Source organism: Belonocnema kinseyi, chromosome 10 (genome assembly GCF_010883055.1).
Source record: "Belonocnema kinseyi isolate 2016_QV_RU_SX_M_011 chromosome 10, B_treatae_v1, whole genome shotgun sequence".
Taxonomy (NCBI): Eukaryota; Metazoa; Arthropoda; class Insecta; order Hymenoptera; family Cynipidae; genus Belonocnema; species Belonocnema kinseyi.
The window spans coordinates 109,695,871-109,706,807 of record NC_046666.1 but is presented as its reverse complement, the minus strand read 5'-3'; the positions used below and the strand labels follow the sequence as shown (position 1 = coordinate 109,706,807).

General features: G+C 33.8%; 1 protein-coding gene across 7 annotated transcripts in view; it reads right to left on the bottom strand.

Annotated features, from left to right (window-relative positions):
• LOC117181487 (protein pangolin, isoforms A/H/I/S) overlaps positions 1–10,937 on the bottom strand; it is a 786,230-nt gene that overhangs the window by 26,713 nt on the left and 748,580 nt on the right. The gene's annotated exons all lie outside the window — the stretch shown is intronic.

The window sequence follows — 10,937 nt, the reverse complement described above, 5'->3', positions numbered from 1 at the left end:
TGAGAGAGAGGGGGAGTAGGTGGCAGAATCTGGAGGAGGGTAGTTCAGGGTCGTAGCGGGGCGGTTCCTTTCGGTACATGAATTAAAATCTGGGCCCTAACTTCTTTTGATTGAAACTGGCTCAAAAAAATGACTGAATTATTTAATAGAAAGAATCTGAAACCGTTAATTCTTTCGAATTCAACGACTTGTTCACTTTTTTCCTAAAATATTTTGTAGCTATTTTTTTAACATCATTTTAATCAAAATATTTTGGTATAAAAAAGTGTCCTTTCAATGAAAATAGTAACTCCAGAAGTAAGTCGACTCCGTTCAAAACATCTAAGTGAAGGAAGCAGCGCCATCGCAACCGTCTTACAGATAGAATTCTCAGAGTGAACACAGGGCTACGTGAATTGAACTTTTAAAGGCAGTCTTCCGCATCGGCGTCTGTGGTCAATACATTTTGATAGTCTGTGGCAGTAGGTTGTACATTTACACAGGATAGTATGAATCAGTTAATAATAAATCTTCTTGAGGAAGAAGAAAAGGAAGGAATTCTTATGTTTCTATAAAATGAGACGAGAAGAAATGAATTTCGGGAACTTTTTTAAAAAAGGGAATCAGAGGGATTCCAGAAAATTTTAATGGATCGGTATCTTCATAACGAAGACACGGTGTTCTGAAAATTTTCCCGCGTTAATATTAGCCGGTTCAATTAAATTCTGTCATTCGTTGAAGAGGACTTCGATTAATTTTGAATCATTCATGATTACAATAGATGGCAGGCAATAGTCACCGCGACTTGCAGCCGCCCATGAGATCATTTCAGATGCGCATTCGTATTCGCGTCATTGGAAAGGGCGCCATGAGTTCTAATCTGTTGACCAAAGTTGGCTTGCTCCTGGAGTTACTATTGTCATCGAAGGGTACTTTTTTCTACCACTTTTTCTGCCGTGCCTTCCGCGTGCCAAGGCTGATTAAGTTTAGAAATATTCAAATTGATATTTCTTACGTAAGAGATATTTTATCATTAATTCACTTATTGAACTGCATACGCATCACAAAACTGCGCATATGGAAGCATCAAACAGCTTCTTATCTTTATTTGTTCCTAAGATAAAGTATTTGTAAGTAAATCCCCGTAAAAAGTAAAGTATTGAATATATCAGAATTTGAAAAAATGTATTGCATTAAAGAATGTTGTCTATTCATTTTTCTACTTTCCGATCCAAAAAGTGAAGAAAAATATTAGAAGCGGCTCCACTTATTACGGATTTAGCAAAATATAAATCTGTAATTGAATATATTATAATTAGCATAAAAATAAGTGCCTTACGTGCAATCAAAAGAAACATACACGGAAAATATTGATTGGGGAAAGATTCTGCGAAATTTTCGTAAAGCTGCGACATAGAGGTATTTGGGAAGAGTGTAAAATTATTTTGGTAGATTTTAAAACTATTTTGCGTGTTTACTGAATGAAGTGGGAACGGCAGCTTGAAGGGGATGACTGATTTGAAGCCAAAGAATCAAAGAAGAAAAAATAGTTATCAGGGTTTATAGCGCAGTGATTAGAGACTTGCATTTTAATCCTATGGATCCAGCGTTCAGAGTTCTGGTCATGAAAGAATTTTAAAAAAATTTTCTAAATAGAATTCGTTTTACTCAAATGAACTTGAAAGTATCCACAAATGTCTCTATGCTTCAGCTTCAAGCAAATTTTTCGAAATCTTTCCCTAATAAATTTGCACTGTGTCAGCAAAGGCAATCTTCATCTTGAATTTGGATCCATTCGAATTGGGTAAGACTTCAACAAAGATTCGCACGAAACATAGACGGTAAATGCGACGAATTAGCAGCCAAGTGAATTCGATATTCGCCGAGTTAAGCCAATAAGAAAATTCTCGCGGAGTTTTGACTGCGATAACAATTGTGAATCTAAACTATCCTCGAAATGATAGAGAAATCTTAAATCCTCTGCAAGAATTGGACAGGGACTAAATCGCTGAGTACCAAGCGAGGAACAATCACTGGCTGCCGTCGATCTTCCAAGCCATCACGAAAGGATGTAACACAAAAGCGAAATAAAATCATTTCTGAATTCAAAACTAAATAATAGAGTGTTAATTAATAAGCTGAAGAAACGAGATCAACTAGGAATTGTTTTTCGGGTTCATCTCGACACGGAATCTCTGGATATGGCAATGAAAAGTGCAACGTGGGATAGAAAAAGATGGTAAATGTTATGATTAAACCGATCCTATGTTAGCTCAGTGCTCCCAACGATGGCCCGCAATACTACTGCGCATGCGTTAAGCAGAGTCTTGTCATTGAAGCAGAATAGAGAATTAAGAGAATGGCTAATTATTTTCTTCTCTCTACTTATCAGCGAACGTGCTATTAAAATAATTGTTGATTTTCAAACATGATTATTCGTTCCCAAAAGGAGCGAAAAACTTTTTTCTTAAACTGTTAAAAAGCTTATCATATTACACGTCGAATCAGCCTTGTGGCTTGACCTACGAAAGTTGCAGGAAAAATCTCAAATTCATACCACATAGTCTTTAACGTATTATTTGTAATTTAAGCCCATAACATTTCAACAAATTTACATTTCCTCGAGTTACGCCTGAAAATTTTTAAGCATGTCTGCTCCGAATTTTAGTTTTTTTAGCAGCAAGTCTTGTCATCTGAGGTGATCGCTGACTGAGACACAACGCAGACACACTTGAACATTTAGGTCATATCATGGGAACCCGTTAATATTTCAAAAGTTTAATTCGCTTCAATTAAATATGAGAGTCAACAGATTTCGACCTGTCAATTTCAATTTTTGCCTTAAATATATTAAGTTGCTGTGGCATAGTCACAACACGAGTTGAACTTAAGAAACAGAATCTGAGAAATTCTCGGCGATCACTGCTTTTGCGGTCGACAGCAGTAATCGCCGACTGAAACTTGACATTTGAAACTTAAACATTTTTAGGCGTATCTAAACTACCCGTGGACACTTTTTAAGTTTTATTTGCAGTTTTATTAGTACAAAATACTAGAGATTTTTGCGTTTTTTTACTTCTCACGTAGTATATTCCCTTCGAATGATCAAAAACATCTCAATTAGGGCTCGTTTAACGCGCAATTTAATAATCTTTCTAAAGAGTTTTTTTAAAGAATATTCTTACTCCCTTTTTGAACAAGTAATCATGTTTCAAGATCAACAGCGATTTTAATAGTACTTTCGCTGATCGCGCAAAAATTTCCGACGGTATTGTAGATGTTATGTAAAAATCGTAGATAAAAGGCGATAAGCATTCATGATCAGGGATACAAATGATAGGTGCTACTAGGGATTTACATTATGTAGTCATGAGGGAGAGAAAATGTATATTTTTCTGTATAAAATTATGCCGAAACCTGCTAAGCACCATAGGAATAAGAATTCTGAGTTTCCCAGATGCACTGATAAGCATTTGCTGTTGGAGTCGCGAATCTGTATACGAAAATTGAGAATCATCCAAATGTGGTCATACAAATGTCAAGAGCTAATGAAAGAGGCACAATGTAATTTCTAAGCAATGGTTAATCACAAAAATGTTTAATTTGGAAATTAATGACGGAAGAGCTCTATGTAAACCAAGGAACAATTCTTAGTCGATCCCTTGTTTCTTTGGTTTATTTGATAACCAATTATTCTTTTTGAATTTATAAACAATGTTTCTCCTCTTTATTGTTGCAAAAATTCTTGAGAGCATGGAAGATTGATGGCCTTGCGTGAGAGTTTCTTATTTCGAACAATCAACTGCACTTATCTGAGCTAATACAAAGGATTTTTCAAGAAGAAATAAGTATATATAAGTAAACTCTTATGATTTCGTCCTCTCTATGATTTTAGTGACTTTCAGGATTTTTGACATTTTTAGCAATTAGAATTCCTACGGAATAGTAATATCGGCTTAACTTCCCTTTTTAATAATATTTACTAAGTATCACCCTATTGAAATTTCCCCGGATGTTTGCCAGGACAATTGAAAATGGGATGTTCTAATTTTTTAAATTTATAAACAATGTTTCGCCTCTTTATTGTTGCAAAAATTCTTGAAAGCTTGGAAGATTGATGGCCTTGCGTGAGAGTTTCTCATTTCGAACAATCAATTGCACTTATCTGGGCTAATACAAAAGGTTTTTCAAGAAGAAATAATGAAATATAAGTAAACTCTTATGATTTCTTCCTCTCTATGATTTCAGTGACTGTCAGGATTCTTGACATTTGTAGCAATCAGAATTCCTACGGAATAGTAATATCGGCTTAACTTCCCTTTTTATAATATTTGCAAAGTATCACCAATTGAAATTTTCCCGGATTTTTGGCAGGTAAATTGAAAATGGGATGTTCTAAATTACGACGAAGAAGCGATTGGTATGGATTTCCGAATGTGTGTGTGTGTGTGTGTGGGGCGGGGGGAGTTATCGAATATTACTATAAATAGAAGAAACTTCGAAAATATATAGTAGAGTTAAATAAATAGTAGTCATAATCATAGGCGCGACAGATACGCTCTTATAAGCAATCTACTACTATCGGCGAGAAAACTATAGGCATCTGCCCTCGAAGCTTAACCACTCAGTCAAAAAAAATGCTAGCGCAACAAAAAAACAGTCATTTAAAAGCTAAAATTCTTCTACGTTAATGAGCTTGAAGACGTTTATGTAAAAAAAATTTTGTGCTTAGCAGACTGAAAAATGTAAAGAAAAGTCAGGTTTTTTGGATACATTTAAGAACAGTCAAGTTTAGAGCATTATTTCTTATACAAGGGGCGATGGAAAAAATTTGAAAAAATTCATGAGTATGAGGAAAACTGTTGTAAACCAATTGCAATTGAGAAATTAAAAAAATAATAAAAATTGTTGCTTAAAAGTACAAAAATGTGCAACTATATTATCTTCAGTTCTAATAAAGATTTTAAAGCGATTCAAACTGCAAACTGTAATTGATAGACTCTGTATTTGTTTTCAATCACCCGAAAGGATGTGTTAGTCTTCTTTTTTGTGAAAATCGCGATATTTTTAGACATTTTTTGTTGGAAAACAAGTGACAGAAAGCAGGGGGGGCCCTTTTTTATTTTACTGCCGACCGCTGGTGCCATTCTTCGGCCCCTAGTTCTGAATGCTTGGATGGCACCTGGCCACGGGTCAAAGAATGGCACCAGCGGTCGGCAGTAAAAAAAACGAGCCCCCCCCCCCTGCTTTCTGTCACTTGTTTCCCAACAAAAAAAATGTCTAAAAATATCGCGATTTTCACAAAAAAGAAGACTTAACACATCCTTACGGGCGATTGAAAATAAATACAGAGCCTATCAATTACAGTTTGCAGTTTAAATCGCTTTTATATCTGTATTAGAACTGAAGATAATATAGTTGCACATTTTTGTACTTTTAAGCAACAATTTTTATTATTTTTTAAATTTCTCAATTGCAACTGGTTCACAACAGTTTTTCTCATACTCCTGAATTTTTTCAAATTTTTTCCATCGCCCCTTGTATAAGAAATAATGCTCTAAACTTGACTGTTCTTAAATGTACCCAAAAAACCTGACTTTTCTTTACATTTTTCAGTCTGCTAAGCACAAAATTTTTTTTACATAAACGTCTTCAAGCTCATTAACGTAGAACACTTTTAGCTTTTAAATTACTGTTTTTTTGTTGCGCTAGCATTTTTTTTGACTGAGTGGTTAAGCTTCGAAGGCAGATGCCTATAGTTTTCTCGCCGATAGTAGTGTCTTGCAATCATGCTTCCCTATGACTACCATGAAATGTACCTTACGGTATGGTAATTTATTCGCAACTTTTAGTAAGCTTCCCAGACTTCCTAAAATTTAATCCTTCTTATCCGGCTTACATATATTGAAACTACATGGTGTAACGAATCTCTCTGTTTATAAGATGATATCGCCGCCGAATCTGTTTTAGGAATGCAGGTCAACCCACCCGAGCTCCCCTCGAAATGCTGAAGATCAGTCGGAAATCCGCACGTATTTCCTGTTTTTAAATATTTCCTGGAAATCGAAGCACATTTCCTTGTAGAAATCAGTGTTGATTTCCCTGCGGGTATTTTTAATAGTGCCGGTAAAGAATGTATTCGCTCGGTCGCTCATTCATCATGATTGCCATGTCTTGCGCTCATCCGCATTTTTGGCAAAGTAACGACTCAGTCAGAAATGATGCAATGCGGCATTGTCCCTAATATCATTCTTTGAATTTCGTTTCGGAAAGTAAAAAAATGAATATACACTTGAAGAAGAAATAAAAAATTAAGCGGCTTAAAGGGGCTCCATAGTTCATATTCAACCCCTTGACCTGCTCGTTGGGGGGCCTATTTTTTCGTCCGAATTGTGTCCCGACATTACAGTCTTGTACAAGCTATAGAGCTACAGCGAACATGGATGCGAACCATGAAGCAAGCAGTAGCAGGTGCAATTAGAAAGAGAAAGAGAAGAAGAAAATATTGTTAAAGAAATGAAGGCAAGAAACTATTTGTCACGTGTCAAGTTGGCAGCATCTTGCTTTTATTGGTGTAATTTCCTCCAATAACATGAAGAGGAAAAAGAATATTAACCTAAATAGAGCGTGAATGAAAGAAAATGTGCATTTTGCTTATTACAAATGTTTTAGTTAATATATATATAATTTATTTATTGCTCTCATCCATGTTTGTGAATGCTTTAAGTCTGAATTTAAAGTAAATGAAATTTTGTAAACTAATTTGCTCTGCACGTCAAGTCGGAATTTAAAATTGATCAAATTTTAACACTACTTTGCTCTGCACTGTCTTTTACTTTCTCTTTCCAATGTCTCTCTTTCTCATTGCTCCTGCTACTATTTGGTCCATGGTTCGCATCTATGCACACTGTGGGATGCTTGAAGAAGACTACTATCCGGAGGAACTGAGTTGCACGAATCCCCCTTAAGGCCAATTCAGACTAGCCGTTCTCGGTTGCGGTTCACCAGTCCGGTTGGACTCTCGGCCAATCAGCGCGTACTCGGTCCCGGTTCCAGTTCGGTTCGAGCATTTAGATTCGATTCTAATTTCAACCGTGCCGTTCGCAACCGTAGCCAATGAGAGCGCTCGCTAAAACCACGAGGCATGTCAGCTGTTTCTCGAGCTCGCTCCACGTCACTCACGTCACTTTAATCTATGAACCACGCATACGTGAGAATGACAATCGTGTAAGCTGAATCAGCGCAGTGTGAGCTGCACTGTTCAACCGTGAACCGGCGAACCGCAACCGAAAACGGCTAGTCTGAATTGGCATTTAGTTAGGCCGTGAGCCATAGCTTCATTGCGCTAAAACTATTCAAGGGACGAATTAGGAGGATTAAATTTTCAACGATGAGGTCACTTTTAAAACAGGAGCTCATGAGAATATATCTAAAAAATTCTTATCACAGTAAAAGCATTTTTTTCATTAAGTTGTTTTTAATCAATTATCAATTTTTTATATTGTGTTTAAACAGCGAAATAATGCATTTTTTAATGGATATAGTTTAAACAGAAATTAATTTTTTTTTTAATAAATATGAACTATGCAAACAGTAAAATTTTAAGTTTCAAGGCATTATAAAAATAAATGTAAGTATATTTCTCATTCTTATAAATAAATCATATAAATTAATACAGAGTTTAAGCAAAGTTTTAAGGTTTGAGGTAATTTTTGTTAGAAATTTGTATATTTCATAATGTGAGAGTTTGGCTGTTGTTGAAAAAAATCTACAATCGATTTAAAATATAAGACGAATTTAATAATAAATCAATTTTATAAACAGATGCTCATTATAAAAATAAAATTATTTATAGATTTTGTTAGAAATTTATTTTAAAATATGGAATGAATTATGACCAGTGTCGTGTCGTTGCTTCAAATTATTGCGAAAGATTTATCTAGCATTATTAACGTAATTTGTTGTTCATAATTTCTTTTGCTTCATTGTTTATAAGAATTGATATAAATACTGACCCTCAATTACCAGAATTGAGTTCGATTTTTGTTATTAATCCTTGAGACATGATTACATTTTTACTCTCTTGACCATTTCTCACACGACGTGCCATTATTTATTTATGGGCTTATAAACAATGTCTTTTTATAAACACACCCTCCCCTAAAAGCCACAATTTTCAAGTTATTAGCGATCATCTTTTTTTATATCCTTAATTTTACCATGAAGAATATGATTCTCTTCGGTAGCATTTTTGATACCCGACCCTTATTGTTTATAACTATTATTATTAACAAAAACGCTCAATTAAGAAAATCCATTTTTTCTCCATTTTTTAATTAATCTATTGAAAAAATAAAACTTTTACTGTCGTGATATTTTTTGTACGACCAGGTATGATTTATTTATGGCCTCATAAACAATATATTTTTTATAAACATACTCTCACCTAAAAGCCACGATTTTCAAGTTATTAGCGATTACCTTTTTCTATATATCCTTAGTTTTACCATAAAGAATGTAATTATTTTGGGAGAGGGAACAGTTTTATTTTGTGCCATGGATTAATAAAAAAATTAAGAAAAATCGATTTTCTTAATTAAGCGTTTTTGTTAATAACAATAGTTTTAAACAGTGTGGGTCAGATATCAAAATTGCTACCCAAGGCAATTACATTCTTTGTGATAAAATTAAGGATATAATAAAAGGCAATCGCTAATAACTTGAAAATTGTGTCTTTTAGGGAAAGGTGTGTTTATAAAAAATACACTGTTTATAAGGCCCTAAATAAATAATGGATCGTCGTATGAGAAAATATCAACCGAGTAAGAAGTTTAATCATATGTCAAGTTTTAATAAAAAAATATAAGTCAATTCTGGTAATTGAGGGTCATTATTTATATCAATTGTTATAAACAATTTATAAAAATAAATTATGAACAACGAATTATGTTAATAATGCTAGATAAAGCTTTCGCAACAATTTGAAGCAACATTATGACACTGGTTGATCTGGATGATTGTTTATTAAAAAATGAAGAGTCTAAAGGGTTTCCTCTTAAAAACAACAACTTTTTTTTAAAAAATGTAGGGAGAGAAGTTTCCATTCGATCGGAAGATATATTTTTCCATTTAAGAGATCTATCCTTGATATAGACGGTGTACAAGTTAAAAAATTTTCTGAATTATAGATTCTGAGGTAACACTGTGCAAATGTGGCAATTTTATTAATAAATCATTTGTTTATAACGCTGTACATTGCAAACGGTCTCTCGTACGAAAAAAGTGTAAGATGCAAAAGAGCATTATGTTTGTTCAGCCACATTAAAAATGATTTTGTATTTTTTTTTGTCATTGAGTAATGAAATTGTTTAAAAACTTTGTTTAAACAAAAATTGACCCATATTTCGAAATCCTACCCAAGATATTCATAATCAAGGGTCTTTTTTTGACCTTTTAAAAAAGAGTAATCTCGGAGACCTATTAGTGCATACAGAAGTGTTAGTGGCTACTGAATTAAATGTAATCTATTTATGAAATTGATAAAAAATATCGGATGACAAATTTTTATGATCGAGTATCATTTTTTCAATAAAAACAAATAATTTAAATGCAAAAATCTACTTTGAAAATTCATAATGTAGACTGTTGTTTCAGTTACAAAAATAAAAAAAATATACTTTTTCGCTATTTGCATTTGCATTAACACAAATGTTCGAATAAACACAAATTTAAACATCTTTTTTCGTAAGTCTCTTTAAAAATGAATGCCTAATGTTTAAAAAAAAGGAAATCCAAAATCGGTCAATAATTGCCTTCTACAAGTTATTTTAAAACTCGTTTTTTATTACCCCAAAATATTTTGATGTATTCAAAAGTATTTGTATTTTCAAATAATATTTATTTTTCACAATTCAAATCAGTAACAAATGTAGGAGAATGTTTCGTTCCAATCATCGACAAGGCGCTGCAGATAGTAATTTTTACGTGTTTCACTAATTTGTGGTTTTTAAGTGATATAGACATGGTTTATCTGGATGGAACTTTCAAATTTTGTACCAAATTTTTTTTGCAAATATTTACGATCATGGGTATAAAAATGGCCAAAAAATTTCACTAGTTTTTTGTTTGTTACCAAACAAGGCAACGGGCACATATTTAAATTCATTGGATCTAATAATATTAGAATGTGGATCGTTTACTTTCAAATGCAACTTTGAAGCTCCCTTACAAATTCTCAAGTTTAATTTTAAAAATATATACGGTACTGTTTGGAATTTTTCATTTGATTTGCCGAGTCCTGAGTTTAAACTGAAGCATTGCATCTAAATAGTCTACAGTTTCCGTGCATTTCTCATTAGGATTCAGCGATTTATTTATTACCCCAGTACACAAGCACATTTCAAAAAATGAAGTTGAGGTTGTTTAATTTTACAAGAAGTATAAGGTTTAGCGCAAGTTAGCCATAGGATTAGAGAACCTTTTGTGAACCAAGGATTAGAGACAGGTCTATTCGCGCAACCCAGCTACGCCCGTACTGTCGGGACTCGACTCGGGCGTAAAAATAGGCCCCCCAACTAGCTGGCTAAGAGGCAGGGTACGAACTGTGGTGTCCCTTTAAGCCAATTTAAGAGATAAAATTGATATATTTTTATTGATATTGATATATATTTTCATAATTTTTTCACTCGAGATCGTTACTGTGCATGGAGAGCCATCTGAAGGTCGGATAAATGAACTACAGAGTTTAAAGAAGTCAGCAGATCACCCACTGGTTTAAGTCCCTTGGATTCGGGCACATGTCGAAGAAATGACACACAACGGACAGGAGTACTGTCCACTAAACAAGAAAAGTAGTACATACTAAATAGTGCTACATTCTCGATGTGTGACCTACCTTCACAGCCTTAAATATGATACTTGCATGATGTATATAATAAATAATAACAAAATAATATAAT